This window comes from Schistocerca americana, chromosome 7 (assembly GCF_021461395.2).
Source record: "Schistocerca americana isolate TAMUIC-IGC-003095 chromosome 7, iqSchAmer2.1, whole genome shotgun sequence".
NCBI lineage: Eukaryota > Metazoa > Arthropoda > Insecta > Orthoptera > Acrididae > Schistocerca > Schistocerca americana.
In genome coordinates this window covers 117,277,636-117,294,508 of record NC_060125.1, presented here as the reverse complement: position 1 = coordinate 117,294,508, position 16,873 = coordinate 117,277,636, and the positions used below count along the sequence as shown (strand labels likewise).

Genomic DNA, 16,873 nt, shown 5'->3' with positions numbered 1-16,873 from the left:
ACAACGTAGTGACGAATTTGTCTTCTCGTTGTCGAATTTAAAGTTCAACGATTTTTATAGAACTACATGTAAATTTCTTTTTTTTTTTTTGTTCATCAGTCTTCTGACGGGTTTGATGTGTCCCGCCACGAATTCATCTCCTGTGGTTCAAAATGGTTCAAATGGCTCTGAGCTCTATGGGACTTTATATCTGAGGTCATCAGTCCCCTAGATTTAGAACTACTGAAACCTAACTATCCTATGGACATCACACACATCCATGCCCGAGGCAGATTCGAACCTGCGACCGTAGTAACAGCGCGGTTCTGGACTGAAGCGCCTACAGCCGCTCGGCCACAACGGCCGGCTCATCTCTTGTGCCAACCTCTTCATCTCAGAGTAGCACTTGCAACCTACGTCCTCAATGCCTTGGTGGATATGTTCCAATTTCTGTCTCCCTCTACAGTTTTTACACTCTGCAGTTGCCTCTAGTACCATGGAGATAATTCCCTGATGTCTTAACAGAAGTCCTACCATCTGTCCCTTCGTCTTGTAAGTGTTTTCCAAATATTTTTTCCTCTCCGATTCTGCGCAGAACCTCCGCATTCCTTACCTTTTCATTCCACCTAATTTTCAACGTTTGTCTGTAGTATCGAATCTCAAATGCTTGGATTTTGTTCAGTTCCGGTTTGCCCACAGTCCATGTTTCACTAGCATACAATGCTGTGTGCTCCAGATGTACATTCTCAGGATTTTCTTCGTCAAATTAAGGCCGATGTTTGCTAGCCTGTTCCTTGCTAGTCCTCCTTGTTCCGTCTGTCATTGTTTATTTTGCTGCATAGCGAGTAGAATTCCGTAACTTCATACACATCGTGACTATCAATCCTGATATTAAGTTTCTCGCTTGACTCATTTTTCTTCTTCTCATTGCTTTCGTCTTTCTTCGATTTACTCTCAATCCGTATCGTGTACTCATTAGACTGTACATTCCAGTCAGCATTCCCTGAGGATGCCAATGTCATCAGTCAATCGTATCACTGATATCCTCCCACCATGAATTTTAATTTCACTCGTGAACCTTTCTTTTAATTCCATCATTGCTTCTTCGATCTACAGGTTGAACAACATGGGCGAAAGACAACATCCCTGTCTTACACCCTGTTAAATCCGAGCACTTTATTCTTGGTCCACTCTTATTATTCACTCTTGGCTCTTGTACATATTACCTATCACCCGTCTCTACGTATAGCTTACCCTTATGTTTCTCAGAATATCGGATATATTGCACCGTTTGACGTTTCGAACGCTTTTTCTAGGTCGACAAATCCTATGAATGTGTCTTGATGTTTATTTAGTCTTACTTCCATTATCAACCGTGACGTCAGAACTGACATTCTGGTGCAGATTATCAGGCACAATGGTTACAACACTTTGATGAAATGAAGGCGACTAATTGTCAAGATGAAGATAATTTGACCAAAATGTTGCGTGTCAAAAAGGCACACTGCAGAATTGGAAAAATGCAAGGAACACATTGGCGTTCCACTTTTGAAATTTTCTTGCTGTTGTAAAATAAGCTACTGTGTTTAATGGTGCTGTTTAAGGAAATGGAGCGTGAATGCAATAGGTGATTGGTCTCAGTCATAGAAGTGGCGACATTTTAAACGCCTATAGAGCCTATAATACAGTATAAAAAGATGAGACATAGAACGTAAATGTGACTGAAAAGAAATTGAAGCAAACAGAATAAAGAGAAGTGAAACGAAACACGTTTGAACAGAGTGTGCATTATGTTTTGAAACATTGCTGAGGAAGCCTTCTGGTGTGTACGCCGTAGGTTGGGCTATCGGGTGCACGTGTTGATACCAAACGGGCCCCGAGTACTGTATGCAGATTGTAATGGGCAGCTGATTGCAGGACATTTTTACGAGACTTCTACGGTGGAACTATTGGCACGACGTAGATATGTTCTGATCACCATAAGTAACATATGTTTAAGAACTCTCGCGATGACGGTTCTCAGTCGATAATTTTACTTTTTACGTTCTCTGAGAATCCTACATCCTCCTCGTTATAGGCGTGAGGCGTGACAGGCTGAACTTTGCATCGGATGATATACATTATGTGATCAAACTATCGGGATTCCTCCCGCCCCCCCCCCCCTCCCCACCCAAAACATACGTTTTCATATTAGGTGCATTGTGCTGCCACCTACCGCCAGGTACTCCATATCAGAGACCTCAGTAGGCATTAGACATCGTTAGAGAGCAGAATGGGCGGTTCCGCAGAACTGATGGACTTCGAACGTGGTCAGGTGATTGGGTGTCATTTGTGTCATACGTCTGTATGCGAGATTTCCACACTCCTAAACTTCCCTAGGTCCACTGGTGCTGATGCTATAGTGAAGTGGAAACGTGAAGGCACACGTAGAGCGCAAAAGCGAACAGGCCGACCTCGTCGGTTGACTGACAGAGACCACCGACAGTTGAAGAGCGTCGTAATATGTAATAGGGGGACATCTGTCCAGACCATCACACAGAAATTCCAAACTGCATCAGGATCCACTGCAAGTACTATGACAGTTAGACGGGAGGTGAGAAAAGTTGCATTTCATGGTTGAGCGGCTGTTCATAAGCCACACATCACGCCGGTAAATGTCAAGCGACGCCTCGCTTGGTGTAAGGAGCGTAAACATTGGACGATTGAACGGTGGAAAAATGCGTTCATCGTTCCGCGTAGTCAGCGCGTACACAACTTTCCCACTAGAGCGCACCCCGCTAAGCACAACAGCGCTGGCGCAGCGCTCGTCCGTCTCCGCACTACGAGATGGCGCTGTCTTAGAGACGGACCAAATTCTGCTTACGCCGATCCGCGTATTAAATATGTAACGCAGCCAGTGAGATTGCTGCTAACGTAGAACCTTTTCTCCTCGCGGATCACACTCTCGCAGTGATACCTGAACTCTCGAGGTACAGACCTCCGATTAGTCAGTCTGCATTAGTCTGTACCAGCCTGTAGTCAAGTTTCAGTCTGCGCCTAATGTGATTACCATATTCCTGTACATAGCCATGAAGATAAATGTATAGACACTTTGTTAAGTATCAGAGATATGTGAGAATAAGATTAACGTAACAAGACCAAAGGAATTGTCAATTGTAAACAGCATCCAGAATCAAGTTACGTAATATCTATGATTTTTATTATTTAAATAAATGTGTGTGAAAATTAATCAAGTTTTGTTTAAAGTTGGTCACCGTCAATCTGCTACTCTAAGCGTGCAAGTGGCATTTCTATCGTCTGACCTAACGGCAGAAGATAAACACGGCACGATAAGACCACGAGACATATTGCTGACACTCGCCTACTTCGTTAGAGTGACAAGTCAAATAATCTGATGGTGTGTGTACCGAAGGTCTTACAGTACGCACACCACAAAAAAGTTGTGTGAAGTGATGAATCACGGTACCCAATGTGGCGATCCGATGGCAGGGTGCCGGTATGGCGAATGCTCGATGAACGTCATCTTTCAGCGTATGTAGTGCCAAAAGTAAAATTCGGAGGCGGTGGTGTTACGGTGTGGTCGTGTTTTTCATGGAGGGGGCTTGCATTCCTTCTTGTTATGCGTTGCAGTATCACAGCACAGGCTTACATTGATGTTTTAAGCACCTTCTTGCTTCCCACTGTTTAAGAGCAATTTCTTCGATCTTTCAACACGATCGAACACATGTTCATAATGCATGGCGTGTGGCGGAGTGGTTACACTACAATAACATCCCTGTAATGGACTGGTCTGCACAGAGTCGTGACCTGAATCCTACAGAACAACTTTGGGATGTTTTGGAACGCCGACTTCGTACCAGGCCTCACCAACAGACATCGATACTTCTCCGCAGTGCAGCACTTCGTGAAGAATGGGCTGCCATTCCCCAAGAAACCTTCCAGGACCTGATTAAACGTATGCCTGCGAGAGTGGAAGCTGTCCAGCCCCTGTAACTCACACGCTCCAGGAAGTTCGTAGCTGTGACCATTTTGTTCATGGTGGAGATTGTAAGTATCAAATCACGTTACTTTTAACTGCTTGTTGTCCCGTCGTCCCCAGTTGTGTGTAATGTTATGTTGATAATAACTACTTTGCAGTTGTGACTGACTACACGGATCCAAAGCAATAATTATCAGCATTATAATTCAGTATATATTCGTGTAAGAAAATAAACTACGCATACAAGACAACAGTAGCATAGTAAATATGTACTTCATATTGATGTTAGCAGACTGTTTTGTCCTTTTTAGGCAAATGCGAGAGTGCCAGGACAGTCCGCTTTCATGGGTTTCATTTAAAAATATGAGTAATAAGTCCTCTAGTGTAGCTTTTACACTACTAAAAAGTAAATGAAAGTATGCACAAGCAGAAAGTATGAATCAGTCTGCCAACAGCCGCGAGGGATTAGCCGAGCGGTCTAAGGCGCTGCAGTCATGGACTGTGCGGCTGGTCCCGGCGGAGGTTCGAGTCCTCCCTCGGGCATGGGTGTGTGTGTTTGTCCTTAGGATAATTTAGGTTAAGTAGTGTGTAAGCTTAGGGACTGATGACCTTAGCAGTTAAGTCCCATAAGATTTCACACACATTTTTTTCTGCCAACATTTTGAAGCCATATGTCCACAAGCATTTGCCAGTTACATATCTACATCTGCATCTACATAGATACTCCTCTTGCCACCGTATGGTGCGTGGTGGAGGGTACCCTGTACCACTACTAGTCATTTCCTTTCCTGTTTCACTTCCAAATAGAGCGAGGGAAAAACTACTATCCACATGTCTACGTATTTTATTTAATCTCATCTTCGTGTTGCTTAAGTGCAATGCATGTTCACAGAACTGAAATGGTTTGCAGTCAGCTTCAAATGCCTATTTTCTAAATTTTCTCTCTCGAAAAAAATGTCGTCTTCCCTCCAGAGATTCCCAAATTAGTTCCCAGAGCATCTCCGTAACACTTAGGTGTTCTTCGAACCATCTGTTAACAAATATACGACGGTTGACTGTAAAGTAATGCCTCAACTTTCGTAACTCTTCAACAGTTGGCAGCATTGGTATGTGGCAGGTACTGGCTTGTTCCGTAGCCTCTTCTTTATAGTTCCAGTTGGCAGGACCATTGAACGGTTGTGTTGTTACAGTGTAAAGCATGGAACCTTGCGCAGACGGTCGGTCAATGAGATTTAAGCATTGTGCATTCATTGAGTTCCTTACAGCAGAAGGTATCATCCCCAAAGGAGATTCATCAGAGAATGAAAACAGTTTATGGCGATTGTGTTGATGTGAGTACTGTGCGTCGTTGGGCGAGTAAGTTTAAAGATGTTGAGTCGGGAATATCTAATCAGCGTGATAAACAAAGAGTTGGACGTACTGTGACAGCAACCAACTAGTTTCACAAACAAAATGTTGACAGATTGGTCGTCATATCACTCAGAGAGAAACTGCAAGCACAATTCGTATTTCACAAGAACGTGTGGGTCACATTATTGCTTTTCTTGGCTATCGGAAGATCTGTGCACGATGGGTACCCCGGGTGCTGACTCCTGAAGTGAAAGTGCACAGACCTGAAATTTGCCAGGAACTCCTCTCGCGTTACGAGAATGAAGGTGACGTCTTTCTCCATTCAATTGTGACAGGAGGCGAAACGTGGGTACACCATTGCGACCCGGAGACGAAACTTCCGTCTATGGAAAATCGAAACAAAGACTCGTTCCAGAAAATTCGAGACGCAGCCCTCAGCCGGAAAAATCATGGCCGCAGTGTTCTGGGAAGCAGGTGGTGTTATCCAAGTTGATTTCGTTGATCGTGGAACAAGAACAAATTCAGAGCCTTACATCACAACGCTGCGAACTCTGAAACGACGGCTAATAAGGGTCCGAAAGGAAAAGGGAAGCGTTTTTCTGCAGCTTGACAACGCCAAACCACACACTTCACGTGCCACCACAGCAGAACTTCAGAGACTGAATCACACCACCATACGGCATCCTCCATACAGTCCAGATTTTCCTCCATACAGTCCATATTTAGCACCGTCTGACTTCCAGCTGTTCCCAATAATGAAAGACGATTTGGGGGGACATCATTATGCTTCTGATGAAGACGTTGAGAGGTGAGACTGTGGTTGCAGAAACAGAGTGTCGACTTCTTCCGTGACGGCTTCAGAAAACGTGTTCATTGTTGGGAGAAATATAGTCAGTTAGCTGGTGATTATGTGGAAAAGTGAATATTGGTAATTAAAGATCACATTCTATGGATTATTTCTGCTTTTCATTTATAAAAATATTCCTATCCAAACCAAATTAACGAAGGTAGAGGCATTGCTTTTCATCCAACCTTCGTAGCAACGCGCCTCTGAATTTTTTCAATGTGTTTTTCAATCCGATCAGATACGGCGGATCGCAAAGCTCGAGCAGTAGTCAAGAATAGGTCGCACCGTTCTCCTTTACATCTGAACCACTCTTTCCTAAAACACTTCCAATAAACCGAAGTCTACCATGCGCTATTCCCACCAAAGTTCTCACATGCTCATTCCACCTCATACCACTTTTCAACGTTACGCCCAGATACTGAAACCAACGTTACAAGTTCGTTCTTCCGACTCATCCGCATTAACTTACATTTTTCCACATTTAGAACTAACACCAATTCATCACAACAACTAGAAACATTGTCTAAATCGTCTTGTATCTAACTACTGTCACTCAACTGCGACACCTTACCGCTTACCACAGCATCATCAGCAAAAACTGCAGATTGCTGCCCACCCTGGCCAACAAATTATTTATATATATATAAAGAACAACAGCGGCCCTATCACACTTCTCTGGGGCACTCCTGCCGATACACTTGTTTCCGATGAACACTCGCCTCGATGACAACATACTGGGATCTATTACTTAAGAAGTCTTCGAACCATTCACATACTCCCTGCCGCCGTTGGATAAGCAGCTGAGCAGCAAGTCGTATACTCCTAGCTCACTCATTTGTTACATAGTTTAATTTTTAATTTCTTTGCGTGTTTTTGGTACTTGCATTGTTTAATTCATAAATTTCGGGCGTATTATAGTATTTGAGAGTGTAGCATCGTGTTTTAGTACCTGAATAGTGTAATTTCGCTTAGTCTCCTTCCGCCGCCGAGCAGTGTCAGCAGTGCGCAAGTAGCAGCATTACTGCATTTACTAGGCAATCTTGTATTTTAATAACCGTTTAAATTTTGTCGATTTGTTTGCGCTCTCTGTAGATTAGTTCAGACGTTCTTTGCAAAACAGTTTTTAGCATGGATAGGGACTGCAACTGCTGTGTTCGGATGCAGGCTGAGTTGGCATCCCTTCGCTCCCAGCTTCAGGCAGGGCATCACTGTGGGGGTCCGGATGGGGGTTTGTCGGGGACGGCCAGCTCGTCCCACGCATCCCCTGATCGGACTAAGACTGTGGTTGCCCGGGATACTGCCCGCATTGAGGCTGATCCCTCACCTGTGGTAGAGTGGGAGGTCGTTTCAAGGTGTGGCAGGGGGCGAAAGACATTCCGGAGGGCTGAACGGAAAGCCTCTCCAGTTTGTCTGACGAACCGGTTTCAGGCTCTGTCTCAGGCTGATACTGATCTTCGGCCTGACATGGCTGCTTGTCATGTTCCAGAGGTTGCCCCTCAGTCTGCAAGATCCGGGCAGTCGCAGAGGGTGGGCTTACTGGTAGTTGGGAGCTCCAACGTCAGGCGCGTAATGGGGCCCCTTAGGGAAATGGCAGCAAGAGAGGGGAAGAAAACCAATGTGCACTCCGTGTGCATACCGGGGGGAGTCATTCCAGATGTGGAAAGGGTCCTTCCGGATGCCATGGAGGGTACAGGGTGCACCCATCTGCAGGTGGTCGCTCATGTCGGCACCAATGATGTGTGTCGCTATGGATCAGAGGAAATCCTCTCTGGCTTCCGGCGGCTATCTGATTTGGTGAAGACTGCCAGTCTCGCTAGCGGGATGAAAGCAGAGCTCACCATCTGCAGCATCGTCGACAGGACTGACTGCGGACCTTTGGTACAGAGCCGAGTGGAGGGTCTGAATCAGAGGCTGAGACGGTTCTGCGACCGTGTGGGCTGCAGATTCCTCGACTTGCGCCATAGGGTGGTGGGGTTTCGGGTTCCGCTGGATAGGTCAGGAGTCCACTACACGCAACAAGCGGCTACACGGGTAGCAGGGGTTGTGTGGCGTGGGCTGGGCGGTTTTTTAGGTTAGATGGCCTTGGGCAAGTACAGAAAGGGCAACAGCCTCAACGGGTGCGGGGCAAAGTCAGGACATGCGGGGACCAAGCAGCAATCGGTATTGTAATTGTCAACTGTCGAAGCTGCGTTGGTAAAGTACCGGAACTTCAAGCGCTGATAGAAAGCACCGAAGCTGAAATCGTTATAGGTACAGAAAGCTGGCTTAAGCCAGAGATAAATTCTGCCGAAATTTTTACAAAGGTACAGACGGTGTTTAGAAAAGATAGATTGCATGCAACCGGTGGTGGAGTGTTCGTCGCTGTTAGTAGTAGTTTATCCTGTAGTGAAGTAGAAGTGGATAGTTCCTGTGAATTATTATGGGTGGAGGTTACACTAAACAACCGAACTAGGTTAATAATTGGCTCCTTTTACCGACCTCCCGACTCAGCAGCATTAGTGGCAGAACAACTGAGAGAAAATTTGGAATACATTTCACATAAATTTTCTCAGCATGTTATAGTCTTAGGTGGAGATTTCAATTTACCAGATATAGACTGGGACACTCAGATGTTTAGGACGGGTGGTAGGGACAGAGCATCGAGTGACATTATACTGAGTGCACTATCCGAAAATTACCTCGAGCAATTAAACAGAGAACCGACTCGTGGAGATAACATCTTGGACCTACTGATAACAAACAGACCCGAACTTTTCGACTCTGTATGTACAGAACAGGGAATCAGTGATCATAAGGCCGTTGCAGCATCCCTGAATATGGAAGTTAATAGGAATATAAAAAAAGGGAGGAAGGTTTATCTGTTTAGCAAGAGTAATAGAAGGCAGATTTCAGACTACCTAACAGATCAAAACGAAAATTTCTGTTCCGACACTGACAATGTTGAGTGTTTATGGAAAAAGTTCAAGGCAATCGTAAAATGCGTTTTAGACAGGTACGTGCCGAGTAAAACTGTGAGGGACGGGAAAAACCCACCGTGGTACAACAACAAAGTTAGGAAACTACTGCGAAAGCAAAGAGAGCTCCACTCCAAGTTTAAACGCAGCCAAAACCTCTCAGACAAACAGAAGCTAAACGATGTCAAAGTTAGCGTAAGGAGGGCTATGCGTGAAGCGTTCATTGAATTCGAAAGTAAAATTCTATGTAGCGACTTGACAGAAAATCCTAGGAAGTTCTGGTCTTACGTTAAATCAGTAAGTGGCTCGAAACAGCATATCCAGACACTACGGGATGATGATGGCATTGAAACAGAGGATGACACGCGTAAAGCTGAAATACTAAACACCTTTTTCCAAAGCTGTTTCACAGAGGAAGACCGCACTGCAGTTCCTTCTCTAAATCCTCGCACAAACGAAAAAATGGCTGACATCGAAATAAGTGTCCAAGGAATAGAAAAGCAACTGGAATCACTCAATAGAGGAAAGTCCACTGGACCTGACGGGATACCAATTCGATTCTACACAGAGTACGCGAAAGAACTTGCCCCCCTTCTAACAGCCGTGTACCGCAAGTCTCTAGAGGAACGGAGGGTTCCAAACGATTGGAAAAGAGCACAGATAGTCCCAGTCTTCAAGAAGGGTCGTCGAGCAGATGCGCAAAACTATAGACCTATATCTCTTACGTCGATCTCTTGTAGAATTTTAGAACATGTTTTTTGCTCGCGTATCATGTCATTTCTGGAAACCCAGAATCTACTATGTAGGAATCAACATGGATTCCGGAAACAGCGATCGTGTGAGACCCAACTCGCCTTATTTGTTCATGAGACCCAGAAAATATTAGATACAGGCTCCCAGGTAGATGCTATTTTTCTTGACTTCCGGAAGGCGTTCGATACAGTTCCGCACTGTCGCCTGATAAACAAAGTAAGAGCCTACGGAATATCAGACCAGCTGTGTGGCTGGATTGAAGAGTTTTTAGCAAACAGAACACAGCATGTTGTTATCAATGGAGAGACGTCTACAGACGTTAAAGTAACCTCTGGCGTGCCACAGGGGAGTGTTATGGGACCATTGCTTTTCACAATATATATAAATGACTTAGTAGATAGTGTCGGAAGTTCCATGCGGCTTTTCGCGGATGATGCTGTAGTATACAGAGAAGTTGCTGCATTAGAAAATTGTAGCGAAATACAGGAAGATCTGCAGCGGATAGGCACTTGGTGCAGGGAGTGGCAACTGACCCTTAACATAGACAAATGTAATGTATTGCGAATACATAGAAAGAAGGATCCTTTATTGTATGATTATATGATAGCGGAACAAACACTGGTAGCAGTTACTTCTGTAAAATATCTGGGAGTATGCGTACGGAACGATTTGAAGTGGAATGATCATATAAAATTAATTGTTGGTAAGGCGGGTACCAGGTTGAGATTCATTGGGAGAGTGCTTAGAAAATGTAGTCCATCAACAAAGGAGGTGGCTTACAAAACACTCGTTCGACCTATACTTGAGTATTGCTCATCAGTGTGGGATCCGTACCAGGTCGGGTTGACGGAGGAGATAGAAAAGATCCAAAGAAGAGCGGCGCGTTTCGTCACCGGGTTATTTGGTAACCGTGATAGCGTTACGGAGATGTTTAATAAACTCAAGTGGCAGACTCTGCAAGAGAGGCGCTCTGCATCGCGGTGTAGCTTGCTGTCCAGGTTTCGAGAGGGTGCGTTTCTGGATGAGGTGTCGAATATATTGCTTCCCCCTACTTATACCTCCCGAGGAGATCACGAATGTAAAATTAGAGAGATTAGAGCGCGCACGGAGGCTTTCAGACAGTCGTTCTTCCCGCGAACCATACGCGACTGGAACAGGAAAGGGAGGTAATGACAGTGGCACGTAAAGTGCCCTCCGCCACACACCGTTGGGTGGCTTGCGGAGTATCAATGTAGATGTAGATGTAGATCCGTGAACTTATCTACATAATCGCACTTCGTTAACAGCCCTCAGTGGAGCACCGTGTCAAATGCCTTCAGGAAAAACAGAAAGATGGCATCTGCCTATGCCGTTCATCCATAGGTCGCAGTATATCATGTGACGAAATGGCAAACTGAGTTTCGCACGAGCTATGCTTTCTAAAACCATGCTGATTCGTGGACAGAAACGTCTCAGTCCCAAGAAAGCTTATTATATTTGATCTGAGTATACGTTCAAGGACTCTGCAGCCAGCCGAAGTCAGGGGTATTGGTCTGTAATTCTGCCGGTAAGTTCTTTTACCCTTCATATACATTGGAGTCACTTGCGCTTTCTTCCAGTCGCTTGCGACTTCGTGCTGGGCGAGAGATTCACGATAGGCAATGGGCCAATGCCGAAGAGTTCTCTTTGTAAGACCTATTTGGGATTCCATCCGGACAGGGTGATTTATTTGCTTTAAAATCTTTCAGTTGTTTCTCTACGCCAGGTATGCTTATTACTGTGTCGTCCGCACGAGAGTCTGACCGGTGATCAAATGACGGTACGTTTGTACGACTCTAACTTTGGTTTTCGTTTTGTTATCTTCAGTTGCCAGACCAGACTGGTCAACAAGAGACTGAAAGGAAGCCTTAGACCCACTTACCGATCTTAACACAGGACTAGAATTTTGTCGGCTTCTCTGCCACATCTTTTGCTAAAGTGTGACGGTGGCAGTTGCTGTACGCTTCGCGCATAGGTCTTTTCACAGTCGCACGAATCGCTGTTAACCTTTGCTTTTCGTCATTTGTGGGTTCTCTTTTGAAACCATGGTGGGTCCTTTCTATTATTTATCTACTTACTAGACACATAACTCTCCAGGTCACGATATACAGGGTGTTACAGAAAGGTACGGCCCAACTATCAGGAAACATTCCTCACACACAAATAAAGAAAAGATGTTATGTGGACATGTGCCCGGAAATTCTTAATTTCCATGCTAGAGCTCATTTTAGTTTCGTCAGTGTGTACTGTACTTCCCCGATTCACCGCCGGTTGGCCCAGTTGAAGGAAGGTAATGTTGACTTCTGTGCTTGTGTTGACATGCGACTCATTGCTCTACAGTACTAGCATCAAGCACATCAGTACGTAGCATCAACAGATTAGTGTTCATCACGAACGTGGTTTTGCAGTCAGTGCAATGCTTACAAATGCGGAGTTGGCAGATGCCCATTTGATGTATGGAGTAGCACGGGGCAATAGCCGTGGCGCGGTACGTTTATATCGAGACAGATTTCCAGAACGAAGGTGTCCCAACAGGAAGACGTTCGAAGCAATTGATCGGCATCTTAGGGAGCACGGAACATTCCAGCCTATGACTCGCGACTGGGGAAGACCTAGAACGACGAGGACACCTGCAATGGACGAGGCAATTCTTCGTGCAGTTGACGATAACACTAATGTCAGTGTCAGAGAAGTTGCTGCTGTACAAGGTAACGTTGACCACGTCACTGTATGGAGAGTGCTACGGGAGAATCAGTTGTTTCCGTACCATGTACAGCGTGTGCAGGCACTATCAGCAGCTGATTGGCCTCCACGGGTACACTTCTGCGAATGGTTCATCCAACAATGTGTCAATCCTCATTTCAGTGCAAATGTTCTCTTTACGGATGAGGCTTCATTCCAACGTGATCAAATTGTAAATTTTCACAATCAACATGTGTGGGCTGACGAGAATCCGCACGCAATTGTGCAATCACGTCATCAACACAGATTTTCTGTGAACGTTTGGGCAGGCATTGATGGTGATGTCTTAATTGGGCCTCATGTTCTTCCACCTACGCTCAATGGAGCACGTTATCATGATTTCATACGGGATACTCTACCTGTGCTGCTAGAACATGTGCCTTTACTAGTACGACACAACATGTGGTTCATGCACGATGGAGCTCCTGCACATTTCAGTCGGTGTTCGTACGCTTCTCAACAACAGATTCGGTGACCGATGTATTGGTAGTGGCGGACAAATTCCATGGCCTCCACGCTCTCCTGACCTCAACCCTCTTGACTTTCATTTATGGGGTAATTTGAAAGCTCTTGTCTACGCAACCTCGGTACCAAATGTAGAGACTCTTCGTGCTCGTATTGTGGACGGCTGTGATACAATACGCCATTCTCGAGGGCTGCATTAGCGCATCAGGGATTCCATGCGACGGAGGGTGGATGCATGTATCCTCGCTAACGGAGGACATTTTGAACATTTCCTATAACAAAATGTTTGAAGTCACGCTGGTACGTTCTGTTGCTGTGTGTTTCCATTCCATGATTAATGTGATTTGAAGAGAAGTAATAAAATGAGCTCTAACATGGAAAGTAAGCGTTTCCGGACACATGTCCACATAACATATTTTCTTTCTTTGTGTGTGAGGAATGTTTCCTGAAAGTTTGGCCGTACCTTTTTGTAACACCCTGTATAATCTGCTTAATCTTGCCCTCATTCCTCTATATCCATCTTACTGGAATTAGATGATGTCAATTTACTGTCTAAGTAAGATGCTAACAGCCGGCCATGATGGCCGAGCGGTTCCAGGCGCTTCAGTCCGGAACCGCGCGACTGCTACGGTCGCAGGTTCGAATCCTGCCTTGGGCATGGATGTGTGTGATGTTCTTAGGTTAGTTAGGTTTAAGTAGTTCTAATTTCTAGGGCACTGATGACCTCAGATGCTAAGTGCCGTAGTGCTCAGAGCCATTTGCACCATTTTTTGAGATGCTAACAACTGCTTATCTGTCTAACAGAAAGTCTCCTAGCCTTCTTGACTGATTTATTAACTTTCCTGGCCATAGCTGCTATACTGACATCATAATCGCTAATCCCTGTTTCTTTACTGACATTGTAGATTAGGTCCCCTCTATTTGTAGCTACAAGGTCCGAGATATTTCCATTGCGTGTGGGTTGCCGAGCTAGCTGCTCAAGACAGTTTTTAGAAAACGTGTTCTAAAGCATTTCGCATGGCTGTCTTTCTGTACCATAGACATCCCAGTCTAAACACGGCAGGTTAATATCGCAGCCAACTAGTATTGCTTTATCTGGGTATTTACGTGCTACTGACCGTAGGTGTTCTTTGAATGACTCTAGAACTGCCACAACGGAATCGGGTGGCCGGTAAAAACATCCAACAATACTTGGCTTCTCTTACATCTGTTATTCGCGACCACACAACTTCACTGCCACACTCAACTTCGACCTCAATAGAAACAATATTTTTGTCAGCTGCAACGAACACTCACCCTCCTACGATCTCTAATCTGTTTGTGGGATACACTTTCCACGTCTCGCAAAATGTCCCAGAGCTTTCCACTGCGGGTTTCATCCAGATCTCGGTTCCAAGAATAATTTGAGTACGAGAACATTCCTGGAGGGCAGTAAATGCGAGGACTTTATTACGAATACTTCGGCATTTTACTGATAAAATTTTAACAGCCGGACTGTCTTTACTCGGAACGTCGTCTGCCTTCCCTTGCAGCATATCGATTGGCCTGTGTTCATCAGAGGACGGCAAACTACCGTCAAGTCTAAATAAAAATCCTCATGTGCACTCGACGAATACTCTGCAACCCGAGTAGCTGTTGCGTTTGTGTAGTGCACACCTGACCTATCAAACGGAGTCCTACAATTCCCACCGATAACGCAGATGTAGAAATCTGCAGCCAAGATCACGAAGCCTTTGGTTGAGACCCTTGGCGCACACGCTAGTAATTTTCTACAAACTTTCATTTTTCTTCATCGTGACAGTTTCCGTCTCACATGAAAATCCGTAAAAACAGATGCTCGACTTTAATCGTGGTCATCACCATCAATGTGCTCTGGGGAACTATTAATAGTGTATTGTTTATTGTTGGATAAACGACACGGAGAACTTGACAGGATGAGTATTTCTGCGCGTCGAAAGCTCCCTAGAGTCACGCGACTTTAAGATGGTGCAGCTGAATATGGCACGATAACTGGTGCGTTTAGGTAACCCAGATATGTTGGGGCCTGCCTCTTTGGCTGAGGATGATGTGGCACGCTTGTGCATTGGTGCCTGAAGCCGAAGTATCCGAACACTATTCTGGTGGCGATAAATTTAGATTACGACTGTCGACATGGCGATGTGAGAGAAGGTTGTTGCATTTAGTCCCCGAGCAACAAACTTTGCCTCAGTGTTAGATGTAAAAAGACATGATTCTCCTCACTGTCTCACCGAGTGAGAGTATGGGCAAGTAGCGTCCATGAAGCTTGGCGCAGTCCTTGGTGGTAGCTGAATGAACGCCGAGGCTGCCGTCTTCATTTCTTTTTCACCATCATCTTGCAGCATACAAATACAGCACTCCATTATACAAACACTCACCACGAGCACCCACAAAAATCTAACACACGTGTGACACACTTCAGCGACGTAAGAGAGGCAGTATACCACTGTAATTCAGTCCCCCCTTCCAACAACCTTTAAATAGATCACAACGTTCAGATTTTAACTAATGTTGTGTGTGAACTGCAAGAAAATTATTTATCCAAAAAATCTAATGAAAGGTACTTCGGCAGATGAAAAGTCATACCACCAGAAGACGTGACAAAGTTCATCATCATCTATGTCATTTATGACAGGACACAGACAGTGATATTAATAAGCTACAACATCAACTGTCTTGATACAGATTTATTATGTCACGACTCGTTCCGTTAGCAAGTACATCAAGTTACACTGGCAAGAGTCCTCGTAAGAAATCCCCACACGTACCAGTGTAATGACCTTAGAAATCTTGTTATCTTTTGTGGGGTTAAAGGCAAATTCTGCAACCCGACGATGACGATCGTGTTATAAACATCCCGTCGACCACCTGGGAGAGACACGACGAGCAACTTGGCACGCAGTCTACACTACTAGATTAGAGTCTAGTGTAAACTACTAGACTGGAGGCTAGTGTTCACTACTAGATTAGAGTCTAGCAGACAGAAGCACGCCAACTTGCCTACATTCACTGCTCACCATGATTCAGTCATGTGGTCGACGGTGTGTTTATAATAATTATGATCATGTTGTACGATTTGCCTTTAACCTTACGTAAGATAACTAGAGTTCTTAGGTCAATAGACACAACCTAGTAGGGATTTCTGTGAAGAACTCTTGGTAGTGTAACCTGATGACGTTCTTACTAACGAAATTGATAGTTAGACAATAAATGTGTACCACTACATCTGTAGTGGTTTTTTATTAACATTAATATAATTCAGCTGTGGAGCCCAAGGCGATCAATACTACACAGACATGTTTGAACTAACTAGTCAATTAAATACTACAGAAATATTATCAGATAATGTGGCAGAAAGAAACCTCAGATTGGCTCCTTCGCGTGCGAACTTGCCGTCAGTTGTCAACAAAGAATAGTACTCCTACAAGAAACACAGCAAAGATACGTGTCCCTCACTTTGCGCTCTGCGATGACGTCTGTGGAACAGCAGAAGTGACGACTTTAGCCGTACCCCTCGCGGTCGCTGTGACTGCTGCGTGGAGCAACGACGCAGCTTAATATATGACTCAGCGGTCGCGCCGACCTCGAATCGCGAGGCAGTCACTGATAAGGCGTCACACGGCAGCTGGCTGCCACTTAACGTTACGCAATATGTCGTCACAAGCGACGCGTGAACTCTGTGTCTCCTGCAGCACCCAGCTATTCGACCATTTGAGTGGTAATACTACTAATCTTCCAGTATATTTGCTATTGCGATCAGGGAGGATC

The 16,873-nt window shown here is 44.9% G+C and overlaps 1 protein-coding gene across 2 annotated transcripts in view; it reads right to left on the bottom strand.

The window, feature by feature from the left end:
- The window catches only part of LOC124622258 (UDP-glucosyltransferase 2-like), a 125,845-nt gene extending 109,228 nt beyond the window's left edge, over nucleotides 1–16,617 (bottom strand). The window contains exon 1 of one of the 2 annotated variants that reach the window (XM_047147919.1): nucleotides 16,468–16,617. The gene's annotated coding sequence lies outside the window, so the exon portion shown is untranslated. The remainder of the gene's footprint in view (nucleotides 1–16,467) is intronic. The other variant, XM_047147920.1, reaches the window with a different exon arrangement.
- Between the last annotated feature and the right edge of the window lie 256 nt (nucleotides 16,618–16,873).